Source organism: Sorex araneus, chromosome X, assembly GCF_027595985.1.
Source record: "Sorex araneus isolate mSorAra2 chromosome X, mSorAra2.pri, whole genome shotgun sequence".
Taxonomy (NCBI): Eukaryota; Metazoa; Chordata; class Mammalia; order Eulipotyphla; family Soricidae; genus Sorex; species Sorex araneus.
This window is the reverse complement of record NC_073313.1, coordinates 310,915,214-310,928,110: the sequence shown is the minus strand read 5'-3', so window position 1 is coordinate 310,928,110 and position 12,897 is coordinate 310,915,214. Positions and strand designations below refer to the sequence as shown.

Here is a 12,897-nt window from a genome sequence, read left to right as displayed (position 1 = left end):
TTAGCTCAGCCTATTTGGATGGTAACGAGTATAACCTTTTCATAGATATTACAGACTCTGAGTTATGGTCGTCTATTTTTATGTAAAACCAGCCTTGAGTAGAATAAAAAAGATAGTTCTTTTATCTGGCATTGTGTTATAGAATCATTACATTAATGAGAGAAGACTCTGGGCCATTTCTATTATCTTAGACTAGAGCTTATTCCTTCCCCAGGTATGAATGAAAAATATGCACATAGTTATTAGAAAACTGATCAGATTTATAAAGTGGTAAGATATTCTAAAACTTCCCTTTGGCAAAAAAATGTAATTTTTTTTCTTTAGGAGGGGGCATCCCAAGCAATGTTCACCATTTACTTTTTGCTCATATTTATACTCCTAGCAATTCTCTGTCAACTGGGTGAAACTGTTTAATGCTCAGACTCAAAGGACCTTTGGTCTTCAGGGACAGAGTCAGCCATGCTCTGAGAACCATGAAGCATTGGAGATTGAACCCTGGGACTCACACATACACACGCACATAAAGTGTTTTTTTTCTTTTTCAGTATCTCCCTCCACTTGCTGATATGCTTTTGGAGGGATAAGAACTAATTTATTTTTTTTTCAGATGCCCAGTATTCATGTGCTCTACCACTGAGTTTTTGAGGTGCCATATGTATAAATATCTTATTGTTACTGACATGATTTACAATACTCATTAATAATAGTTTCATACATGCATGCCAACTATTTATATATCCTATTGTTATTGAGGGGAATGGAGCTATAGCACAGCGGGGAGGGCGTTTGCCTTGCACACGGCTGACCCTGGGTTCGATTCTTCCATCCCTCTTGGAAAGCCTCGCAAACTACTGAGAGAATACCACCCGCACGGCAGAACCTGGCAAGCTACCTGTGGCATATTTGATATGCCAAAAACAGTAACAACAAGTCTCACAATGGAGACGTTGCTGGTGCCCACTTGAGCAAATTGATAAACAACGGAAGACAGTGCTAGTGCTACCACTGAGTCACAACATCAGTCCCCAATGCATGCTTTTTTAAAAAAGAGAAAAGCAAATGTTTTGTCCAGCCACATTCCCTCTCCAGTACTTCAACTATCTTGAGGTTCAAGTTAAGTCTGTAGAAAATGGAAAAAACACCCGGAAAGCCAAAATGGTGTCAGAAAATCTGAGTGTCAAGGAAGCTCTTTTCTTTACTGGAAGTCTCTTATTTTATTTACCTAATTTCCCAGGTTCAGCAGAAAAATCTTAATCCGTGGGTTATAACTCCATTGTCAAAACACTTGCAGGGTCGAAAGCACAGATTGTGAAAGCAGACCGGCTGAGTTCTAATCCTTGTCCTGCACTCACTCCCTGGGTGACCCTTGTGCCCTCATTTCCCTTCCATAAATACAATTGCCTCCCTTTGAGAGTTCTGCAAGTATGTGGAGGAGTTCATAAATGTAAAACCCCATAAAGTTACTGGCATGAAAAAAAAAAGAGTGGGGTGGAAGCATTAGGACATCTTTACTGCTCACATGAAGGTAGTGTCATTATTATTTTCCTCTTTTCCAAAATGTCAATTTATGTCACAGACCCTGGTGCTCATGGGGCATGACAACTGTTGCATATTCCTGAAAACATTTTCAACATTGCTAGTTTTGTGCTATGTAAAAAGTAATTTTGAAATGTGCACATTTATAAAAGTTAATGCATAGTTTGGAGAAATTTTTGCATTTTCTACCACGGTGCCTATTGGAGCTTCTGCTATTTCTCAGGTCAGGAGCTAAGAACTTTAAATATTAGGTAAGTATATAGGATTTTACACCAGCCAGAAAATCTTTGAAAGCCTATGGAAAATTATTCCAGGACTATGCTTAGGTTAACCAGAATATGATATGTTGAATTCTCACCATAATTCTAAAATATAGGCAGTAAATAAACAAGGATTTAGAGAGTCAGACGTTTTGTTTAGCAGCACAAATATACAAGTTTGATTTTCTTTAAAATGCTTGGCATTAGCTGCTGAACTCTGCATCTGGCTAGGTTAACTTCTTCCTCCACAACAGAATAACAGACACTACCAAGGCTGATGTAACTGAAATTTAATTATTCCATTTCTAGAGTTTGTGAAGTTCAAGATCAAGGTACTGGACTATTTAGTTCCCTGTGAGGACTATTTTCTTGATTTGAAGATGGCTGGCTTCTCCTCTTTTAAGGGTTGTAATCAAATTCTTGTGAACTAATCATTCTATCTCCACCAAAAAGAACCTCAATTCTGAGTACCTTTGCATTAGAGATTAGGTTTTCACATCTGAGTTTGGGTTGGGGGAAATACATACATTGATTCCATGGCATGGTCCTGTATAAGAATCTCTGACTTTTTCATAGCTTTAATTGAGACTAAAATTGCATTACACTTTATTTGGGCATCCATAACTGAATATATTATTTCTTATAAATTTTATGCAATTTATATAGTACCTATAACTATTGTCTACCTAAGGTTTTTATAGAAAAAGAGTTTGGGGAATTTAAAATAATAACTGACTACTTGTTATAACCTGGCTGAAGTGTCTGTTGACAGTTCAAAACCATGAACAATGTGGTTATCTCTTTTTCCCATATCTAGATGGAATCCAAATTCCCCTTTTCACGTTCAATACTTAATACAGTATTTTCCTTAAAAATATTCTGGCACTGGAAATTAGATTTGGGATGGGGGACACAGCCTGCTGTGCTCGGGACCACTCCTAGGAGTGTTTGGGAGACCACATGCAGTGCCGGGGACGAAACCCAGAGTCAGCTGCATGCAAGGCAAGCACCTTACCCCCAGCTCTATCTCGGCCCCGAGACTAGATTTTGTTCTTATTTTCCTTGTGTTGGGGAAGAAATTCAAAGACTAAGTATAAATGAATGAACAAAAACTCCTTGATATTTGGAACTAGGAAAGTATGGATGACTTACAGCTTTTATTTCTTTTTAATTAGAAAATTAAATTTTTGATCCCTACCACCTAAGTTTTTGGGGAGCGATGGATTCAGGTTGAAGGAATCTCTCTTTGCAGGAAGGAGAGTTGATCCTAACCTCAGAACTGGCTTTCCAAATCCATCACCTTTCCTTATAGTAAAGAATTTCAGGAGGAGGCAAATATTGAAGCAAAAACATTTATTATTGGAAAATGTAGAAGGGTCAGAGTGATAGTACAATGGGCAGGTGCTTGCCTCATATATGGCTGACTTGGGTTTGATTCTCAGCACCCCATATGGTTCTCTAAGCTCTGCCAGGAATGATCCCTGAGCAATGGAGGGAGGGAGAGAAGGAGGGAAGGAGAGGAAGAGATAAAGAAGAAAGGATGGAAGGAGGGAGGGAGAGAGGAAGGGAAGAAGAAAGGGAGGAAGGGAGGATGGAGAGAAAGAAGGAGGCAAAGAAAAGTCAAGATACTAAGTTTCTTTTAAAAAGTATATTTGAAAACTTCAGAGGCAGGTAGTACAGGGGTAAGGCACTTGCATTCCCTGCTGCCAACCCTGATATAATCCCAGCACAGCATATGGTGCCCTGAGCACCACCAGGAGTCATCTCTGAGTTCAGAGTCAAGAATAAGCCCTGAGCACCAACTAGTATGCTCCCAAAACTATAAGGAAGAGAAAGAGATTTTGCTAAGGAGCCACGGGAAGGGAGAGGGAGGGAATGTTGGGTCATTAGGGGACTGTGGCTGCTACTATTGATGGGTTTGGAGTTAAAACATTCATTGTCATTGTATCACTGTCATCCCGTTGTTCATTGATGCTCGAGCAGGCACCAGTAACATCTCCATTGTGAGACTTGTTGTTACTGTTTTTGGCCTATAGAGGAACGGAGGAATCGAACCCGAGTCGGCCACATGCAAGGCAAATTCCCTACCCACTGTGCTATCACTCCAGTCCAAGGGAATAGATAGAATACAGAAATTAGAGTTTTAAGGGAACTTAAACTTTTTGCTCTGGGGATATGCCAGTGTGGTCAAGGCTCACTCCTTCCTAGCTCTGCACTCAGGGATCACTCCTGATAGTGCTCAGGGGACCGTATGGGATGCTGGAGACTGAACTTGGGTCAGCTCTGTGCAAGGCAGCCTCTACCTGCTATACTTCTTTCACTATGGCCTGGGAACTTAAAATTCTTTTCTGCTAAACTCAGATCCACCATGTTTACTGCTAGCAATGTCTGGCCACCTCTATCTGACCATGGGCCCCTTCCGACCTTGGTCCTGTTTGTTGGCCTCCTAGCAACTGTCAGCAGCCCATTGTCCTTGCCCGAATTTTTATCCATAACCCTCTTGAAATATTCTGAGGACCCATAAGTGGGGAATGTGCCTCCCAGCTGAGAAACTAAAAGCCCTTTCCTTGCTGGTGCCCGAAACAGTCCTGTGGGACCCAGTGTGGCTCCAATTCTCCCTCCCCCCAAAAAAAATATTTTACTTACTGGATTGTAGGTATTTTTGTTTGTCAGTTGGTTTTGTTTTCTTGTGTTTTTCAGCCTTCCAAGTAGTGCTCAGGGGCCCATGGACCACTTTGGCCTATCAGCTGGCTTTTACTTCTTAGGCCATGTGTTGGTGGGGGTTACCGTGGTCACCCCAAAGGTGGTGGACTCTTCCAGGGTTAAACTTGGCAGTACTTGGAAGTCTTCAGGCCAGCACCCAGCAATCATAGGGGACTGTGCAATGCTGTAGATAAAATCAGAGTTGCCAAATACAAGGTATTTGCCTTAGCCCCTGTTCTACCTTTCTGACCTCTGGATTGTCGGAGTTTTTTGGGTTGTTGTTGTTGATTTGTTTTGGTTTGGGACCAGAGTTGGCTGTGCTCAGAGCTTACTCCTGACTCTGCACTCAGGGATCACTTCTGCCAGCCTCCAGGGACCCAATGGGATGTCAGAGACTGAAGCCCAGTTAACGGGGCACGAGGAAAACATCCTACCTACTGCACTATGCAGCCCTGGATCATGTTTTTTTTAATTTTACAAATTGAAAAGACTTGTGGTTCTTGGTTGGGGATACATAATGGAATCATTCCTAAAGTTTTAGTAGGCCAGACTAAATATAGGCAGACGACTAGCAAAACCATTAATGGGGTACGTAGCAGCTTGTTTCTTGTATGTCCTTTGTGTGTTTATAGATGTAAAGGTATAGATACATATATATAATTGCCCGCTAATAAGCTGCATTAGCCTTACTGATTTTAATTATTGCTATATTAAATAAGTATTCTGGTTCTTTCACATTTGTTAATTGACAAATGTTTTATCTCAGAATTTCAACTTTAACTATATGGTTGATAATTAAATGAGATAACTGATATAAAATAGTGTTACACAGTACCTGGCACAAGACTAAGAAATGGACATACATTGAGTATTGCTAATTTTGTTTCTGGGTTTTTATTTATATTTTTAGCCTTTGGGTTACACCCATTGATGCTCAGGGGTTACTCCTAGCTTTGCACTCACGAATTACTATGGTATTGCTTGGGTATGGACCCGGGTTCAATTCATCTATCCCTCTCGGTGAGCCTGGCAAGCTATCAAGAGTATCGCACCCGTACGGCAGATCCTGGAAAGCTACCCGTGGCATATTCGATATGCCAAAAACAGTAACAAGTCTCACAACACCATCAAAAATGGGGAGAAGAAATGGACAGAAGTTTCCTCAAAAAAGAAATACAAATGGCCAAAAGGCACATGAAAAAATGCTCCACATCATCAAGGAGATACAAATCAAAACAACAATGAGATATCATTTCACACCACAGAAACTGGCACACATTCAAAAGAACCAGTGCTGGCATGGATGTGGGGAAAAAGGGACACTTTCACTGTTTGTGGGAATGCTGAATGGTCCAGCCTTTCTGGAAAACAATATGGAGATTCCTTAAAAAACTAGAAATTGAGCTTCCATATGATCCTGCAATACTACTTCTGGCAATATATCTCGAGGGTGCAAAAAAGCACAGTAGAAATGACATGTGCACGTATATGTTCATTACAGTACTGTTCACATAGCCAAAATCTGGAAACAACCCAAGTGCCCTAGAACAGATGACTACTTAAAGAAATTTTGGTACATCTACACAATGGAATACTATGCAACTGTTAGGAGAGATGAAGTCATGAAATTTGCTTATAAGTGGATGGACATGGAGTGTACTATGCTAAATGAAGTGAGTCAGAAATACAAGGACAGACATAGAAGGACTGCACTCATTTGTGGAATATAAAATAACATAATATGAGACTGACACCCAAGGACACTATACACAAGGGTCAGGAAGATTGCCCCATAATTGGAAACCTGTCTCATGTGCTGGGGGAAAAGGCAGGTGGAATAGAGAAAAGATCACTAAGACAATGATGGTTGGAAGAATTGTTTGGGATGGGAGATGTGTGCTGAAAGTAGATAAAGGAACAAACATGATAACCTTTCAGTATCTGTATTGCAAACCAGAATGCCCAAAAGTAGGGAGATAGAATGGGGGAAACTGTTTGCTATGGAGGCAGGGGGAGGGCTGAAAGTGGGGGTATACTGGGGACATTGGTGGTGAGAATGTGCACTAGTGGAGGGATAGGTGTTTGATCAGTGTATGATTGAAACTCAAACATGAAAGTTTGTAAGTCTACCTCATGGTGATTCAGTTAAAAAAAAGAGACGAAAATGTGCATATTCATCTTCAAAGCAGTTGGACCAGTTGACAATTCCACTAGCAGTGGTGAGAGTTCCTCTCTCCACTGGTTGTTTCTATTCTTTTTGATGTCTACCAGTCTGACTAGTATGAAATACCTCATTGTTGTTTTAATTTACTTTTATCTGATGATATTCAGAATATTTTTCCTTATACTTATTAGATATCTGTATGTCTTCCTTAAGGAAGTATCTGCTCGTCTCTTCCTATTTTTCAATGGGGTTGCTTGTTTTTCATTGTTTTACAAGTGCTTTATATATCTGGATACTAACCCCAGTCTGTGGGGTGATTTTTTTATTCTAGTCATTATTTGATAATCATAGTCACTATTTTTTCTAGTCATTACTTATTTTGCAGTACACAAACTTCTGTGTTTTATGTACTTTTAGCTTTAAATTTTCACTTCTGTTTGCTTGGCCAATGCCATTCAGTCATGAAGATGTCTCTAGGTTCAATGTCATGGAGGATTTTGCCAATGTGATCTTCAGTACTCTTTATGGATTCAGGCCTGATGTTGGGCTTCTACCTACTTTGAATTGACTTTTGTGCATGATATAATATAGGGATCTGATTCATTTTTTAGGTAGGGTGCCATACCCAGTGGTACTCAGGGCTTACCTCTGACTCTGTGCTTTAAGCTCAACTGGTGGAGCACAGGGTACCACATAGGGTGCCAGGGATTGTATACAAGGCAATTGCCCTGCCTGCTGTAGTATCTCTCTAGATGTGCTGTTTCTTTTCTTTTTTTCTATGTGACTGGGAAACTTTGCCAGCACATTTGTTAATCAGACTTTCTTGCTTGACTTTATACTCTTTTATTCCTTTGTTGAAGATTACCTGTCCACATATCTAAGGTTTTGTCTCTAGGTATTCTTGAGGTGAACATTGCCCTGATACCAAAAGCTGAGAGAGATATCAGTTGAAAAGAGAAAACTGTAGACTTACATCCCTAATGAGCATATACACAAAGATCTTCAACAAAATATTATCAGATGGAATCCAGCAATATATCTAAAAGATAACAGAACACAACCAAGGAGAATTTATCTCAGGAATGAAGGGGACGTTTAACATGTACAAGTTAATCAACGTAATGTACCATACAATATAAGGAAAGATAAAAATCATATGATTAAAATATATTTAGATGAACATTTGACAAACATTTACTATTCATGATAAAAATTTTTTATGAAAATGGCAATAAAATAAACTTTTCTTAGTATAGCTAAAGCCATATACCACAAACTTATACAAAACCTTGTATTCAATGATGAAAAATCGAAAGCCTTTTCTTTAAAATTGGCATAAGACAGAGCTGTCTATTCATACCACTATTACTCAACAAAGTATTGGAGGTCCTTGCCTTATCAATTAGACAAGAAAGAGTGACCAAAGGGGATGTCTATCAGAAGAGAAGTCAAACTATCACTTTTTGAAGATGACATGATACTAAGAAAACCCGGGAGACTCTGAAAAATCTTATCTGAAACAATAACCTTGTACAGTAAAGTGAGAGGTGACAAAACCAACAAGCAGAAATCCACGGCATTTCTATATACAAACAATGAAGTAGAAGGGAGAAATTTTCAAAAAGAATAATCCTATTTATAATGATGCTCCTCTCCATTAAAATCAAGCACCAGGGCATCAGCTTAACAAAAGAGGTGAGAAGCCTGGGAAATAGTACAAGAGTTAAGGCACTTGAGTTCATGGTGACCCCATTTCTATCCTGAGAACCATATATGATCCTTCGAGCACCGCCAGGACCCATCCCTAAGCACAGAACCAGGAATAAGTCTTAAAAGCAGCTGAATGTAGCCCCTTCAACATCCCTCCACCCCAAATAAAACAAAACAACTATCCTGAGGTTAAAGGTTTAAACAAAGAACGCTATAAATCACTACTAAAAGAAATAATATTCAAAGGAATAGAAATGTATCTCCTGTTCATTGGTTAGAAGAATTAATATTGTCAAAAATCAGTCTTACCCAAGGCACTACACAGACTCAATGCATTACTTATAAAAAATACCCATGAGATATTTTAGAGTCACTGGATCAAAGGCTGTTGAAATTTACATGGACTAATAACACTCTTCCTTGCAGCCACCCCTTCCCCCTACCCACAAATAGCCAAAGCAATTTCAGGCAAAAAAGAAGATGGGAGGCTTCTCTTACCAAAATTTTAAATTATAGCACAATGCTATAGCAATCAAGTCAGTGTAGTACTGGAATTAAGAAGCATAGCACCTCATTTCAGAGACAGTCAAGTTACCTGGTCAGTGGCTCTTGCATACTAGAATTGTTTGATTATAGAAGGTCCTCATATTGTCTCTATTCAGAACTTCATTTTCTCACTTAAAAAAAATCTGCTGTAGGACAAACCTGTTTTTGTCTTTTAATGTTGCCAGTACAATTCTTATTTATTTATTTATTTATTTATTATTTAAACTTGTTTCGAGCCTCACTAGTGAAGGAACCGGCAGAGGATTCCAGGTATGTGGGACCAGTGTCTGAGATTTCCAAGTTTGCTCTGATTGGGACTAGGCCTCCTCCACCCAGATCCTTCATTTTACAGTAGCTTGGCAATCACACCCACAAACTGCCCCCCGCCCCTCATGTTCCATGTGACCTCATAAATGGCCAAGATCCAGAGTCCAGAGACTATAAAACAAAGCTCCCAGAGGAGAGTGATGCAGAATCTCGCATGGCAGAGCTTGGCAAGCTACCCGTGGCATATTCGATATGCCAAAAACAGTAATAATAATGGGTCTCATTCCCCCGACCCTGAATATGACAGAGATGAATGGAGACATTACTGATACCTGCTCAAGCAAATCGATGAACAATGGGAAGACAGTGACAGTTATTTTAACTTGTTTAAGGGAAAAGTGATTATGCACCACAAAAGTCAAGAGGACATTTACAAAAACCATTGCAGAATATATATATTTTTTTCACAAGAACATTAATCCCACTGGCTTGGGATCTGTCTGTGAAGATGGGGTCCCTAAGGTGTTAGGTTTGCCACTAAGATCCAGTGAACTTCCCTATTAAAGGTTAGGCATTCAGCTTTGAGTCATATGGTTCCGGTCATAACTAATGATCTAGGTGGTTATAGCAAAAGCAGCCAGAGACAATTCATAGACCAGAGGGTGTAACTGTATTTCAGTTAAACTTTATTAGCAAAACCAGGTGGTAGATCACGTTTGGTTTATAGCTCAACTTTGAGGAATCCTATTCCAGAGAATTAGAAATGACAGATATACCTTGACTTTGAAGAGTTTGTCCTTAGACTCTCCAGAATATGAGGCCTTTGATACACAGAGGAGAAAGCAGGGGCAGTACACATTCTTTGCATTCTACAGCACACAATACTACACATTCTTCCCTTTTCCTTCATGCCTTGCTCTCCCATGCATTGAAAATATGGGCATTTCTTTACCTTGGATCACTTTGCAGGCTAAAGGATGTGTTGAGAAGAATCCTTCAAACTTCTGTGTGATTTTGATCAACCTCTGACTGTGAGAGCTGGAGTATAAGGCAGATCCTTCCTTCCTTCTTTCCTTCCTCTCTTACCACCAAGCCTTTCCTAAAAAAACATGCACAAAAGCAAAACAAAAAAAAATAAAAGCAATTGAGTGCTCCCTTTGCACCCCATTGAGTGCTTCAATCATTTTCCTTTTCCTCAGAAAAGTATCGTTTTTGAGGAAAACTTAATAGCTTAATACCACCAACTCACTGACTTTGGGTGGTTATAGAGGTGAACTAGGGAAAACCAGGAATTTCTGTTACCCCATAAGGAATTTACAAATCATAGTCTGTAAAAATATAAGGTGAATATATCTTTATGGACTAGAGGAAATAAACAGATATTTTAAGATTCTGTACTTTGTAATGAATTAAAAAAATAGCTTTTTAATCTCGACCAAATTAAGTGTTGAAAACCTAATGGGCAACAAGTAGAGTGATTTAGATTATACAAGAGTATCATCTAATGATAACAGATGAATGAAGACTTTGGATATTTTTCATTAAATATAAGGTTTGTAACTTCATTATTCTACAATACATTTTAGATTGGGATGGAGCCATAGCACAGCAGGTAGGGTGTTTGCCTTGCATGTGGCAGACCTGGGTTTGATTCCTCTGCCCCTCTAGGAGAGTCCAGCAAGCTACCGAGAGTATCTCACCCTCACAGCAGAGCCTGGCAAGCTACCTATGGCATATTCAATATGCTAAAAACAGTAATAACAAGTCTCACAATGGAGACATTACTGGTGCCCGCTTGAGCAAATAAATGAGCAATGGGATGACAGTGACAATGATACAGTGAAATTTTAGATTTTATATTGTTTCTTTAAGAAAAATGTCCAACAAATAACTCTAGTAATGATACCTGTTTTACAGTTGTTCAAAAAATTAAAAGTGTGATTAATGGATATGCCAAAAACAGTAACAATAAGTCTCTCAATGAAAGACGTTACTGGTGCCCGCTCGAACGAATTGATGAGCAACGGATGACAGTGACAGTGACAGTGATTATTGAGCACCAGATATGTATATGAGGTATTCAATATATGTGCATCAACACTTGCTTTTGCCTTTATTTTATTTTTTTTTTAAATTTTTTATTGAGTCACCATGTGGAAAGTTACAAAGTTTTCAGGTTTAAATCTCAGGCTTTTGCCTTTAATAATTAAAACAGGTTTAATAATTAAAACATGTTTCTGTTATGGGTGAGATTGACATTTAAATTGGTGAGATTTGGGTAAAATAGAGTGGTCATCCAAATCAGTGGAAGGCCTTAATAAAAAAAATAATAATACAAAATTCAAACTTGAAAGAAGGCAAGATTTCCAGCCAGCAGATTTCTTTTAGATCGGTGCTAAAGATTTTAGATTTACTATGCTTTCATGATTGTGAGACTATTCCTTCAAACAATTCTCTCTTACTCTCACCCTTTCTCTATGACTTATTAAAATTTGGATACAATAATAAAGGGGGTGAGAGAAGACTCAAGTTTTGGATGGAAAATTATTTCCTTAAGTCAGGCAGTCCTTATGATATTATTAGTTCTTTTAAAAAATAATTAAATTATATTTTACTACTATCAACCAGATCCATACCCTGCTTTCTTACTGTTTTACATGATAATTAGGCCAACGGCATGTATTGAAAACTCAGTCGTCATTCTCCCTTACCTGAGCTGGTCTCAGGAATTGTGTGTGTGTGTGTGTGTGTGTGTGTGTGTGTGTGTGTGTGTGTGTCTGTCTGTCTGTCTGTGTGTGTGTGAGTGAGTGTGTGTGTGCGCAGACAGAGAGAGAGATAGAGAATTTTAATAAACATAGAAGTGTGAGAGTGTATGAAAGAAAGGGAGAGTGGGAGGCAGAGAGAGTGAGTTTATTTTAACAAACACAGAAGGGAAGTCAAGAGCGGGGAGGAGGGAAGTGAAGAAAAGTTTTAAGTTTCATATTCCAAACTTGGAAACCATTGTGGGAAGTATCAGTGTCCTTCAAAGGAAAAATAATACAAACTTGAAAGGGGGCAGGATATGAAAAGGAGAGGGTGTAATGGGCTGCTGAGTGGAGAAGGAAGCTCGCCATATGCAGTGCCCTAAGGGAAGCATGGGTAAACAGAGAGAGGGGAGACTCGCTTCCGGAAGCGAAAGGAGACCCAGGCCCGCGGAGGGAGGGAGGCAGCTGGTGAGCAGGAACACAGCTCCTTTCTGAGGCGCGGAGAGACGCAGGCGACTTTCCACAGAGGCCCCAAACATCATAAACCATATGTCAAAAGAAAGATAAGCTAGGAAACCAGGTTAGTCGAGTCCCCAAAAGGTCACAAGTTGTGAGGGCATTTTGAGGGAGAAGCATGAATAGAGGACATTAATTATTTGGATTTCTAGAAACAGGCAAGGAAGTTCCGAAAATCCGTTTGGAAATACTGGGCCACAGGGAGAGCAATGCAGATACCATTAACCATTGCGGAGGAACCTTTAAGATGAAGACTAGCTTTGTTAAAATAGTTGCATGATGGACATGTTAGAGAGCCTTAACTAGAAACAAATGCGAAATAATACGTACACGACTAGGATAAGACAATGACTAGTTTATGAGGAATCAGAAGCACATTAAGTTAGTTGACTTAAGGAAGAAGTGATCTGCGCCTGTTATAAATTATCTGGGAATATACTCATATTTAGTA

General features: G+C 39.3%; 1 long non-coding RNA gene across 1 annotated transcript in view; it reads right to left on the bottom strand.

Moving 5' to 3' along the window:
- Positions 1-12,897, bottom strand: part of LOC129400067 (uncharacterized) — a 220,964-nt gene that overhangs the window by 54,419 nt on the left and 153,648 nt on the right. Inside the window, exon 8 of the long non-coding RNA XR_008627411.1 lies at positions 10,139-10,285. This is a non-coding gene — a long non-coding RNA (uncharacterized LOC129400067). The remainder of the gene's footprint in view (positions 1-10,138; positions 10,286-12,897) is intronic.